This window comes from Pseudophryne corroboree, chromosome 5, assembly GCF_028390025.1.
Source record: "Pseudophryne corroboree isolate aPseCor3 chromosome 5, aPseCor3.hap2, whole genome shotgun sequence".
In the NCBI taxonomy this organism is placed as follows: domain Eukaryota; kingdom Metazoa; phylum Chordata; class Amphibia; order Anura; family Myobatrachidae; genus Pseudophryne; species Pseudophryne corroboree.
In genome coordinates, this window is record NC_086448.1 from 139917709 (window position 1) to 139929930 (window position 12222).

The window sequence follows — 12222 nt, forward strand, 5'->3', positions numbered from 1 at the left end:
CATCAGGCGAATTGAAGAGAGCACATGTGGTGAGGAACTAGGCACTGTAATATAGGAATGGAGGACACAGATGAGCAGCACCATCCGGGGGGGGGGGGGGGGGCACTCAATAGTTGTATCCTTAGGCAGCGGTGTGTCGGCCGGTGTCTTGAGGGCCAGTCAAGCAGGTGAGGTGTCGCCTGTGTGCGCTCCCAGTAGTATACTGGGGGTTGTGTGTAGCCTCCAGGCAGCCAGGCAGTGTCCAGGGCGTGCAAATATATAAATTTGTTTTCCCCTCTCTAATTCCTCTCTCCTCCCTCACCTCCGCCCCAACCCCTTTTATGAGGGGCCCCAGGGGACACGTGCCAGGAGAGCGTGGAGGAGGATGGGCAATGGAGGAGGGGGAGGGAAGGCGCAGAATGGTGTGTTTAATGTAGCTGTGCTTACCAGTCCAGCAGAGGCACACTCAGGGTCTGAGGGAGCATTCAAAGGGGTTCCCCCAGCGAGGTCCCGCAGTGTGTGATGAGGGCCGCGTTGGTGGTGTGGAGATTGCTGCGGCCGTCCGCCTCCTTCAAGATGGCCGCCGGACGGGTCCGTGTGTCGGGTGAATGTGAGATGCGGCGGAGGCCGTGCGGGCCGGTCAGTCGGGTTCGGCGGTGAGTGGAGCCCGAGGCCGCTGAGTGGAGAGCCGCGCCGGGTCTGGCTGAGCAGTGCTGACGGCGGTGTGGGGCCTGCTGTGGCAGTCTGCCCTCTCCAATATGGCCGCCGGACGAGTCACACGCGGCAGGAGCGGCGCCCAGCGCCGGTCAACGGGGTGAGTGAGGACAGCGGCGGAGGGCCAGGCACATTCGGGGGGGGGGTCCGGTGGCAAGAGGGCTCTTGGCGGGCGGTTAGGCCGTATTGGTAGTAGCGTGCGGGGCGTCAGGGAGTCGCGTCGGGTCCGGCTCCAAATCGAGGTCCCAGGCCGGAGGGTGCGACTAGGCCTCAATCCGCAGGAGCTTCTATAAGTTGCTCCCCGATTCCGTGGCCGTAGTCTGGGCACCCCTCTGGTCACTGCAGGTGGAGGTCTGTAAACAGGGACACTGTGTGAGTGGATTTGGGCAAAAATAGGTGGTTTAAGCCTCTGAGAGTGTGGAGCTCAGGGCAAACGTGTCTGTTCCTCACAGTAGCTAGGCCACGCCCCCTCTTTCCGTGTTATTTTCGTACCCATTCAAGTATAATTAATGACCTCAATATAAGCAATTTCTGTAATTTATTATGACTTGGATGATGCACCCTGGAATAACAAGGTATCAGACAAAAGAACAGGAAAGAATCAAAACACTAGAGGAGGGCCTACCAAAAGAACAGTATGGCTTGTTAAATGTATTGGCCTCAAAGGACAACTCCCATTCCATGCACTATAGCAATCAATTGCTATTGTATATTAGAAGTGATAGACTGTGATATGCGGAAAAGACTGAAAGTGTCTGCATTGTCTGGGGTAATCCATAATTGGATGGGAACCAATAATGTGACTCATTCTCTGGATCCCATCAAATTATGTCAACCTAGAATGCCTCGTCTACTGTTATTAAGCAATGTTTGATGGTAGGTCGCTATTACTTACATTACTTTTGAGTCAGTCAGTATAAATAATATTTTCCTTTACTTCAGGTTAGAAAATAGAACACCTCCTACCGACTGGGGGACATCAAAGCTGCCACTGTTAGCACCCCCCTCCCCTACCACTGGAGGTTGGGTAGGGGCCCTATGGCATTGCTTTGCCCAGGGGCCTAAACTGCATTGCCTAAACCACCCCTAGAGTAACCCTAACCCTCCCCCCTAGTGCCTAACCCCAGTACTTACTGTTAGGATCTGTTGAAATTCTCACCATCGGGATCCTGCAGTCGATATTCTGAGTGTTGGATCTTGACTGCATTCCGAAGGATGAATTTACTGAAATTATTTATATCCTTAAATGTAATGAGCCTAAAGTCAACAATTGCTCATATCTTTAATTATTCTACTCCTAAAATTGAACTCCGTTTTTATTTATTTATTTATTTATTTTAATATAAGAGATGTACAACTTGTATACATGTAACAGAAATCTGTGATCACTTATGTCAGTGAGCAGTGTATTCCTTATAATTCACCAGTCCCCCTAATGCACTCTGAAGTGATTGCATTAAGTCGCTGTTATACATAGGGGGAGATTCAAATGTTTGAAAAGTCAGTTGGGAGTCTAGTTTTTCCTATCTAATAGACAGGAAAAAACAGACACCCAACCGACTTTTCAAACATTTGAATCTCCCCCATTGTGTGTTATTTATAGTTAACACATATCATTATTACTATTATATAGTTTAGAAATTTTAAATTCCAGAAACTGAAACACAGAGAAGTGTAATACCCCTTTCATTCCAAAATTCCGGGTCAGCCTGGGTCATTGGACGGGTTATTTTTTAGAGACCCTTTCACACCAAACTGCGACCCAGGTTAACCTGGTAATAGGCTATTGCGGTGGTGTGAAAGGGGTATAACCTGGATCTTAAATATGGTTATGGTTTATAAACTCATGCACATGTGGTTTGTTATAAGGTGCTTATTCATACTCATTTTGTTAGGCATTAGCCAGATCTGGATTGACAAGGGGGTGGCTGAGGCAGTCACCCAGGGGCCCTCACATACTGGGGATCCCCCACATATATCTACATCACCAGCAAGAGAGCACTGTGGCATATACATGTGAAGTGGCATTTCTGCATGGTATAATGTAAACTGAGGGACTACAGTGTGTTTTACACATTTTGGTGCTGGTATGACTAGTCAACATTCAGAAGGTTGACACCAGAATGTTAAAAGTCAGAAGGATGACAGGTTAATATAGTTAAAATGTTGACATGTTCAAAATGCCTACCTTTTATATGTCAACACCAGAATGTCAAAGTTTTTTTTGCTTATTTTAGCCTAAATCTAACCCTATCACTAAAAATTAACAAAAAAATGTTATCATTTTGATGTCAACATGTAAAATGTCGACATTTTGAATGTGTCATCATTTTATCCATGTCAGCCTAAATGTATGTCGACATATTGGTTGCCGACCTAATGTCAATGCCGACATTCTGTCGCCATTCTGGAATCGACTAGCTGACCAAGTACCGATGGGAGTATTTCCACATTATACTTTTTAATAACATCATCAGCATATCTTATTGACAGTTGTGTTGGTGGGGGCCCCAACAAGATAGTTGCCCTGGGGCCCCCACAAACCTTAAACTGGCCCTTTAGGTAAAGCCAGTACAGACCAGAAATTGCTCAGAGACATCTTTGACATACCCTGTGACAGGGAGAAAATTACGCAAGCTGTGTTTACCCGTTCTTTAAAATCAAGACGGTTGTGTAGCCTAAGATATGATTAGGTCTAGATGAATTCCAGACCTCATGAACACACTTCAAAGTTACAGAAGGTCATCGTCAACTGCAAGGTCATGCAGTCTGATAAACGGAGAGCCTAGTAATTTGTATCCTTACAACAACATGATTTTTCATTATCCCAAATATGTTAAGGTTATCAAAAGGTCTTGTGGTGTCAGCCAGACTGTTCCTCCTTCAGTTTATTAACAACATTCTATTGTGTTTAGGAAGTCAGGGGAATTAAAAGAATTATAATCTTACAAATCGATGACTGATAATGTGCAGTGTTTCTGCATCCCTAACAGACTAGTAGGAGCGATTAAGAACTACTGAACTACTTAATGAAAGGTTTATGGAGAATACAGTATATTAGTAGAACTAACTCTGAAACATTTGAGATGTGCACATATCTGTATACAGTACTTCTCATGATGTACCTTTCTTCATATTTTTTTTGAAAAAATGTAAATGTGCAGTAATCCATAAAAAATAAATCAGCAATTAGCTTTGATAGATCTACTGTAAGCTACACAATGAGGGCACAAATCTGTTGCTTTCAGTTACTGCACAATTGCACTCATAGCCCCATTTTTTGTTTTTGAGTATGATAATTTATAGTCATTTGAAAGTTTTGTTAATTATTCTCTTACTTTATGAAAGTACTGAATCCGATATACAGGTTGAGTCTCCCTTATCCAAAATGCTTGGGACCAGAGGTACTTTGGATATGGGATTTTTCCGTATTTTGGAATAATTGCATACCATAGTGAGATATCATGGTGATGGGACCTAAATCTAAGCACAGAATGCATTTATGTTACATATACACCTTATACACACAGCCTGAAGGTAATTTTAGCCAATATTTTTTATAACTTTGTGCATTAAGCAAAGTGTGTCTACATTCACACAATTCATTTATGTTTCATATACACCTTATACACACAGCCTGAAGGTCATTTAATACATTATTTTTAATAACTTTGTGTATTAAACAAAGTTTGTGTACATTGAGACATCAAAAAACAAAGGTTTCACTATCTCACTCTCACTCAAAAAAGTCTGTATTTCGGAATATTCCGTATTTCGGAATATATGGATATGGGATACTCAACCTGTATATGAATACGATATATACTGTATATATGTGTGTGTAGGTACGGCACTCTGATCTTAAAAAGTACTAAAAACAGTATAACCTATCATCAACGTTTTAGTTTATCACTGTCTTCAGGATCATCGCGTACAAATGTAAAACATATACTGTACAGTACTTTGCTAAGGTGAACCACCATATGAATGCAGATCTTCTGTAATCGGAACCTCTCCCCATCCAGTGTCACAGCGCAATGATGTCATTACATCATAATGTACTGTAGCTACAGTGTCCAATGTCTGTACAACCATCACCATATAAATAAATCAACAAAGCAAAAAAACAATAGGGAAAGAGCATAAATGATAATACAAAATATATATATAAGAAATATGTAATCCATAAATAATATACCTTATATTACAATTAATATAAAATTAGTAAATATATTGTAAGTCACTGTACAGCAATTCAATAGAAACATGATACTGTAAAATTATACAGGGATAATGAAATCTAGGCGATATACAGTTTCCATCACGCTTCACATTGAAGTAATGGAAGAGTCCAATTTCTCTTACGTCTTAGAGGATACTGGGGTCCACATTAGTACCATGGGATATAGACAGATCCACTAGGAGCCTTGGGCACTTTAAGAAATAAATAATGTGCACTGGCTCCTCCCTCTATGCCCCTCCTACCAGACTCAGTTTAGAAAATGTGCCCGGAGGAGGCGTTCACGCTTAGGGAAGCTCCTGAAGATTTTCTGCATTTATTTTCTATTTTGTTGTTTTCAGGCAGGGCCGATTGGCACCAGCCTACCTGCTTCGTGGGACTTAGGGGGGAGAACGGCCCAACTTCCTGGAGAGTTAATGGCAAGCCACACTACGGCGCAGCGTACCCTCCTGCAGCACGCCGCTACCCCTAACAGAGCCAGAAGAGAGAAGAGTGGTGAGTACAGCGCTGGCGTCCCGGTTAGCGGGTCGCCGGCGGGAATGGTGGCACAAGGGTAGTAGCACAGCACTGAGTACAGGCTGCGTTCCTTCCAGGGAGCTTAGAAGGAGATGTGGATGCGTGTGTCCCGCTGTGAGGGGCACGCTGAGCCACCAATGATACTCACACTGGCACCCATGGCTGACAAGGGTTTTAACCCTCTGTTAGTCTGAAAATGACCTCAGGCCAGTCTAAATAAAAGCGGGAAGCTCAGCGCCATTAAGAGGGCGGGGCTTCACTGAGAGCGGATCCAGCAGCTCACCAGCGCCATTTTCCCTCTGCAGCATGCTCTGACAGGAATCACAGGGAAGCGCAGCTTCTCCACAAAGACTCAAAGTCTCAGCAGTACCAGGGGGTCTTAGAAGGGGGGGGGGGGGGCAGTGTTAAATACTAATCCCTCTAAAGGGACTTAGTGTGGCGACCCAGCTGATCATTTAGTGGCTACAGGGGCGCTGTGAGTGACTGGCTCCAATTTCTGTGTCTCCCTGGGGGCTCTGTGTGGGTTAAACTGTGTTTTTCCCCTTCTGTGTGTGGGTGTGTGTATGTCCCTTCACATTACCATGTCCAGGGACTGTGTTTCTTGCACGACTGAGTGCCTTTCTTCCCCTTGAGACTCACTACCCTGTACCCAGGATAGTGCTCATTCTCAGGCTAGTGGGGCAGAACCCCCATGGTTAGCTTCCATTAAAGGGATGATATCGAATATTTCAACTAAATTATCCAATAATGAGAAAGAGACACAAATTTTAAGACAGTCTATGGATGACCTGATAAATAGAGGTTCAATTCCTATACCAGTGTCTTTGCCGACAAATGCGTTCTCTGGCCCAGCTTATGCAGGATGACACTGATGACAATACATCAGATCCAGAGGAGGGTGAGGTGGATGCGAGCGGGGGAGGGGGGGGGGGGATGCTGTCTTATCACAGGGCATACAGGCCCTGTTAGAGGCTATCAGAAATGTCCTGCACATTCATGACAAGACGGCAGAGGTGGAGGAGGAATCCTTTTTTAATGGAAAAAATAAATCCTTAGCTACTTTTCCTGCATCAAAGGAATGGAATGCCCTGTATGAAGAAACTTTGGCTAGCCCTGACAAGAAATTTCAGATCCCTAAAAAGGTTGATTACATCCTTTCCCTTTCCCCTGGATGATAGAAAGAAATGGGAAAACCTGCCAATTGTCGACGCATCAGTATCTAGATTGTCACGTAAGATTGTCTTACCGGTGCCTGGGGCAGCATCCTTAAAGGACACAGCTGACCGCAAAATTGAGAACACTCTCAAATCACTGTACATGTCGGCGAGGGTGGCCCAGTGACCCACTATTGCTTGCGCATGGATCACTAGAGCCATCGCAAAATGGTCAGGTAACGTAATTGACAGTTTGGATACCTTACCCAGGGGAAACATTGTTTTACTCCTGCAGCATATCCAAGATTCTGCTAATTTTATGGTGGAGGCCTTAAAGGAAATTGGTTTGCTCAACGCACGCACCACTACCATGGCAGTGTCAGCACGCAGGGGATTGTGGCTAAGCCAGTGGACTGCGGATGTGGACTCCAGGAAAGGAGTGAAAAATCTGCCTTTCACAGGAGAGGTCCTGTTCGGGAATGAACTTGATAAGGTAATATCCAAGGCTGTGGCGGGTAAGTCTACGTACCTTCCTTCCGCTACACCCCCAGCTAGGAAAACCTACACTGCTCCAACTCTGCAGTCATTTCGGACAGCAAAGTTCAAAGGCAAGTCCAAGGGTTCCTCTTTTACCTTCAAAGGTAATAGAGGTAAAACCAGGAAACCAGCAGCTTCAGGTTCTCAGGAACAGACCTCCAGGTCTGCTTCCTCAAAGCCTTCATCATGATGGTGGACCACACTGCCTGGAAGACAGGCAGGTGGGAGCACGGTTACGTTATTTCAGTCATGTTTCGGCAACGTCTTGCCAGGACCCCTGGGTCACAGACCTTATTACTCAGGGATACAGACTGGAGTTTCAGGAACTCCCACCTCACAGATTCTTCAAATAAGGCTTACCAGCTTCTCCGGAAGCAAGTATGACTTTACAGGCGGCAATTCAAAAACTGGTGCTGACTCAGGTCATTGTCCCAGTTCCACTTACACTACAAAACAAGGGTTATTACTCCAACCTGTTTGTGTACCGAAACCGGACGGTTCGGCGAGACCCATTCTCTACCTCAAATCGCTGAACCCGTATTTAAGGGTGTTCAAATTCAAGATGGAGTCTCTGAGAGCGGTGATCTCTGGTCTGGAGGAGGGGGAATTCCTGGTATCTCTGGACATCAAGAATGCGTATCTTCACATTCCAATTTGGCCGTCTCATCAGGCGTATCTAAGGTTTGCACTGCAGAACTGTCACTATCAGTTTCAGGCCCTGCCATTTGGCCTCTCCACGGCACCGAGGGTATTCAGCAAGGTAATGGCGGAGATAATGTTTCTCCTCCGCAAACAGGGAGTGAACATAATACCATACCTGGACGATTTGGTGATAAAAGCACCTTCCAGGTAGAGGTTGTTGGACAGCAATGCCCTCTCAACCCGACTTCTCCAGGATCATGGGTGGATTCTGAACCTGCCAAAATCCCTGGATACGGAGGAGCAAAAGGTGTTCCTTCCGTTGGAAAAGACATTGGTAATCCAGTCCATGGTGCGGGATATCCTAAAACCAACCTGGATATCGGTGCATCTGTGCATTCGCCTTCTGGGGAAGATGGTAGCCTCTTACGAGGCTCTGCAGTACAGAAGGTTTCATGCCAGGCCATTCCAGCTGGATCTGTTGGACAAATGGTCCGGATCGCATCTTCACATGCACCAGAGAATACGTCTGTCACCAAAAGCCAGGATTTCTCTTCTGTGGTGGCTCCAGACTACTCACCTGACCGACGGTTGACGGTTGACGGTTCTGGATTCAAAATTGGATTCTGTTAACCACAGACCCAATCCTCAGTGGTTGGGGAGCAGTCACCCAAGGGGAACAGTTCCAAGGAAAATGGTCAACTCAGGAATTCTTCCTATCAACAATCTGGAACTAATTGCCATATACAATGCCCTTCTACAGGCATCGCATCTTCTTCAAGATCAAGCCATTCAGGTTCAGTCGGACAATGTAATGGCAGTAACATACATAAACCGACAGGGCGGAACGAAGAGCAGAATGGAAATGTCAGAGGTAACAAAAATTCTCCTCTGGACAGAAAGACACGTGGTGGCACTGTCGGCAATCTTCAACAACTGGGAAGCGGATTTCCTCAGTAGACACGACCTCCACCCAGGAGAGTGGGGCCTTCACCTGCAGGTGTTCGAGTCCTTAACAAGTCGGTGGGAAATTCGACAGATAGACATGATGGCATCTCATCTCAACAAAAAGCTAAAGCGCTATTGTTCCAGGTCGAGGTACCCACAAGCAGTGGCGGTGGACGCTCTGGTGACTCCATGGGTCTACCAGATGGTTTACGTGTTCCCACCTCTTCCACTGATCCCAAGAATTCTCAAGAGAATAAAAACGGAAAAGGTTCAAGCTATTCTCATTGCTCCAGATTGACCGAGAAGGGCCTGGTACGCGGATCTACTGGAGTTGCTCCTTCGTGACCTCTGCCTCTACGAGAGGATCTTCTGCAACAGGGGCCGTTCGTCTATCAAGACTTACCACAGCTACATTTGACGGCATGGAAGTTGGGCATCAGATTTTAGCCCGGAAAGGCATTCCGAGCAAATTTATTCCAACCATGATCCAAGCTAGGAAGGGGTAACGTCTAAAGATTACCACCATATTTGGAAAAAATATGTCTCGTGGTGTGAAAACAGGAAATTTCTTGCAGTGGAATTTCAACTGGGATGTTTTCTCCTTTTTCTACAGTCAGGGGTGGATGTGCACCTACGTTTGGCCTCCTTGAAAGTCCAGATTTCGGCCTTGTCCATTTTCTTCCAGAAACAATTGGCTTCCCTACCTGAGCTTCAGACGTTGTTGAAGGGTTATGCACATCCAGCCGCCCTTTGTGCCTCCCTCGGCAACTTGGCATCTTCACGTGGTGTTGCATTTTCTGCAATCGGGCTGATTTGAACCTTTACAGGAGGTTGACATTAAGTTTCTTAAGTGGAAGACTGTTACACTGTTGGCCTTGGCTTCTGCAAGGCGTGTGTCTGAACTAGGGGCGTTGTCTCACAAAAGCCCCTATTTGATTTTTCATGAGGATAGAGCTGAACTCTGAATTCATCAGCAATTTCTTCCTAAGGTGGTGTCTGCGTTTCATATCAACCAACCTATTGTTGTTCCGCTGCTTACTGACACCTCCACTACCTCAAAGTCCCTGGATGTTGTGAGGGCTTTGAAGATCTACGTGAAGAGGACAGCTCGTCACAGAAAATCTGACTCGCTGTTTGTTTTATTAAAACACAAAAAGAAAAAGTATTCCACATTGGGGCACTCATCTGTAACTGTAATGGAAAATCTGAATCTGGGTATGGGACAACTCCCTATAAAACATAACCTTTATTATAATTAGTTTAAAATACTAATAGTGGATAGCTAGCAAAGTATTCAAAGAGAATATGTGAAATAGTGAATAGTGCAAAAGAAAAAATCAAAAGATAAAATTAAAACACACTAGTCTCGAATATGATCAGTCAGCTAGATAATTCTCTCTTGTAATAATTATACAACTATATCGTTGTGCTTATTGTCAATATTGACCTATAGGGTTGTATACATAAATTGTGCGCTCCCCTCCTTGGGATATTTAGGCTTACTGTTGGGATAATTTAATTGAGGATTCCACTATTGATCACAGGATACAGTGATCATAATCAGCAATTCACGTATTGATACCCTAAGTGGATACAGTTCTGAACCACTTGTGACTACTGCTAATGTAGAGGGATTGTTAGAGTGACCCTATCTCAATACAGAGCGATTTTTATTTATGTGCTCCCAACTTTCTAAAATTCTAAGTATATTCCAAACAGGACATATTCCCACCATGTAAGGTTTGTGTGAAAAACTAGGGCACTGCAGCGATATGATCTGAACACTTCCCTTGTGCAGAACGAAATCACTTAGATAGATATTCTCATATAACATGCATTCACACACGTCAGTTAGGGGGTTAATCCTATTCGAGCATAGCCTTCCACAGTACCTGGGAGTAAGTAAATTATCCTCAATCTCCCTGCTCCTGTATGTAATTGATAAGAAGCAGCTCAAACAAGCCGTAATAGTATTGCTGAATCAGAGGATCTCGATGGTATGTGCTGTTTGTTTTCTATGATCCCAATAAGATTGGGTGTCCTGCTTTAAAGCAGTCTATTGCTCACTCGATCAGGCTTACTATCCAACATGCTTATTCATCGGCAAGATTGCCGGTTCCTAAAGTACAATCCCACTCTACTAGGTCGGTGGGTTCTTCCTGGGCGGCTGCCCGGGTTGTCTCGGCTTTACAGCTCTGCCGAGCAGCTACTTGGTCTGGATCAAACATATTTGCTAAGTTCTACAAGTTCAATACTTTGGCCTCTGAGGACCTTCAGTTTGGTCAATCAGTTCTGCAGGGACCTCAGCACTCTCCCACCTGGTTTGGGAGCTTTGGTACATCCCCATGTTACTAATGTGGACCCCAGTATCCTGGAGGACGCAGGAGAAAATAGGATTTTAATTACCTACCGGTAAATCCTTTTCTCATAGTCCGTAGAGGATACTGGGCGCCCGCCCAGTGCTTCATGTTTCCTGTCCTGTTACTTAGTTAAGTAATGTTGTGGGTTCAGCTGTTGCTGATCCTGTTCAGTTTGGTTAGCATGGCTATCCTCTTGTTTGTGTGTGCTGGTTTGAATCTCACCATTGTTCTATTACATCCTGCCTCAGGATATGTCCGTCTCCTTGGGCACAGTTTCTAGATTGAGTCTGGTGGGAGGGGCATAGAGGGAGGAGCCAGTGCACACTATTGATTTCTTAAAGTGCCCAAGGCTCCTAGAGGACCCATCTATACCCCATGGTACTAATGTGGACCCCAGTATCCTCTACAGACTATGAGAAAAGGATTTACCGGTAGGTAATTAAAATCCTATTTATTGCCCCTAGAACGAGGGGGGACATGGTTAATAATTTGGTAACCGGAGACTAGCTAGAGAAATGTCAGAGTCTGCAAATTGATGAGCAACCGGTTGCAGAATGGATGGCCGATCGATGGAGGGCCATCCGTTCTTTAAATTTGCATTCGGTCTTACCAATATATGAGAATGCACATGGACAAATTATTTTATATATTTAAAAATTTTGAATTACAATTTAAATAATGTCTGATATAAATAGTTTTGTCCAAATGCTGGTGTGCAAATATTTCCGGTTCACATCCATTTGTATAATGGGCCATAACTCTTCTAAACTTGATTCATTTCTTGGGAGGCTCCATTAAATCTATTAACACTGGGAAGGACCGAATTATCAGTACCCTTAAATGCTTTTTTAGTTATTTATTATCAGTTATTTATATAGCTACAGCATAACCTCTTTTGAAAAATTTCTCTATGATTTCATTGATTACAGGTTGAGTATCCCATATCCAAATATTCCGAAATACGGAATATTCCGAAATACGGACTTTTTTGAGTGAGAGTGAGATAGTGAAACCTTTGTTTTCTGATGGCTCAATGTACACCTACTTTGTTTAATACACAAAGTTATTAAAAATATTGTATTAAATGACCTTCAGGCTGTGTGTGTATAAGGTGTATATGAAACATAAATGAATT

General features: G+C 44.4%; 1 protein-coding gene across 1 annotated transcript in view; it reads left to right on the forward strand.

Annotated features, from left to right (window-relative positions):
- The window catches only part of ITGB8 (integrin subunit beta 8), a 243159-nt gene that overhangs the window by 225134 nt on the left and 5803 nt on the right, over nt 1–12222 (forward strand). The gene's annotated exons all lie outside the window — the stretch shown is intronic.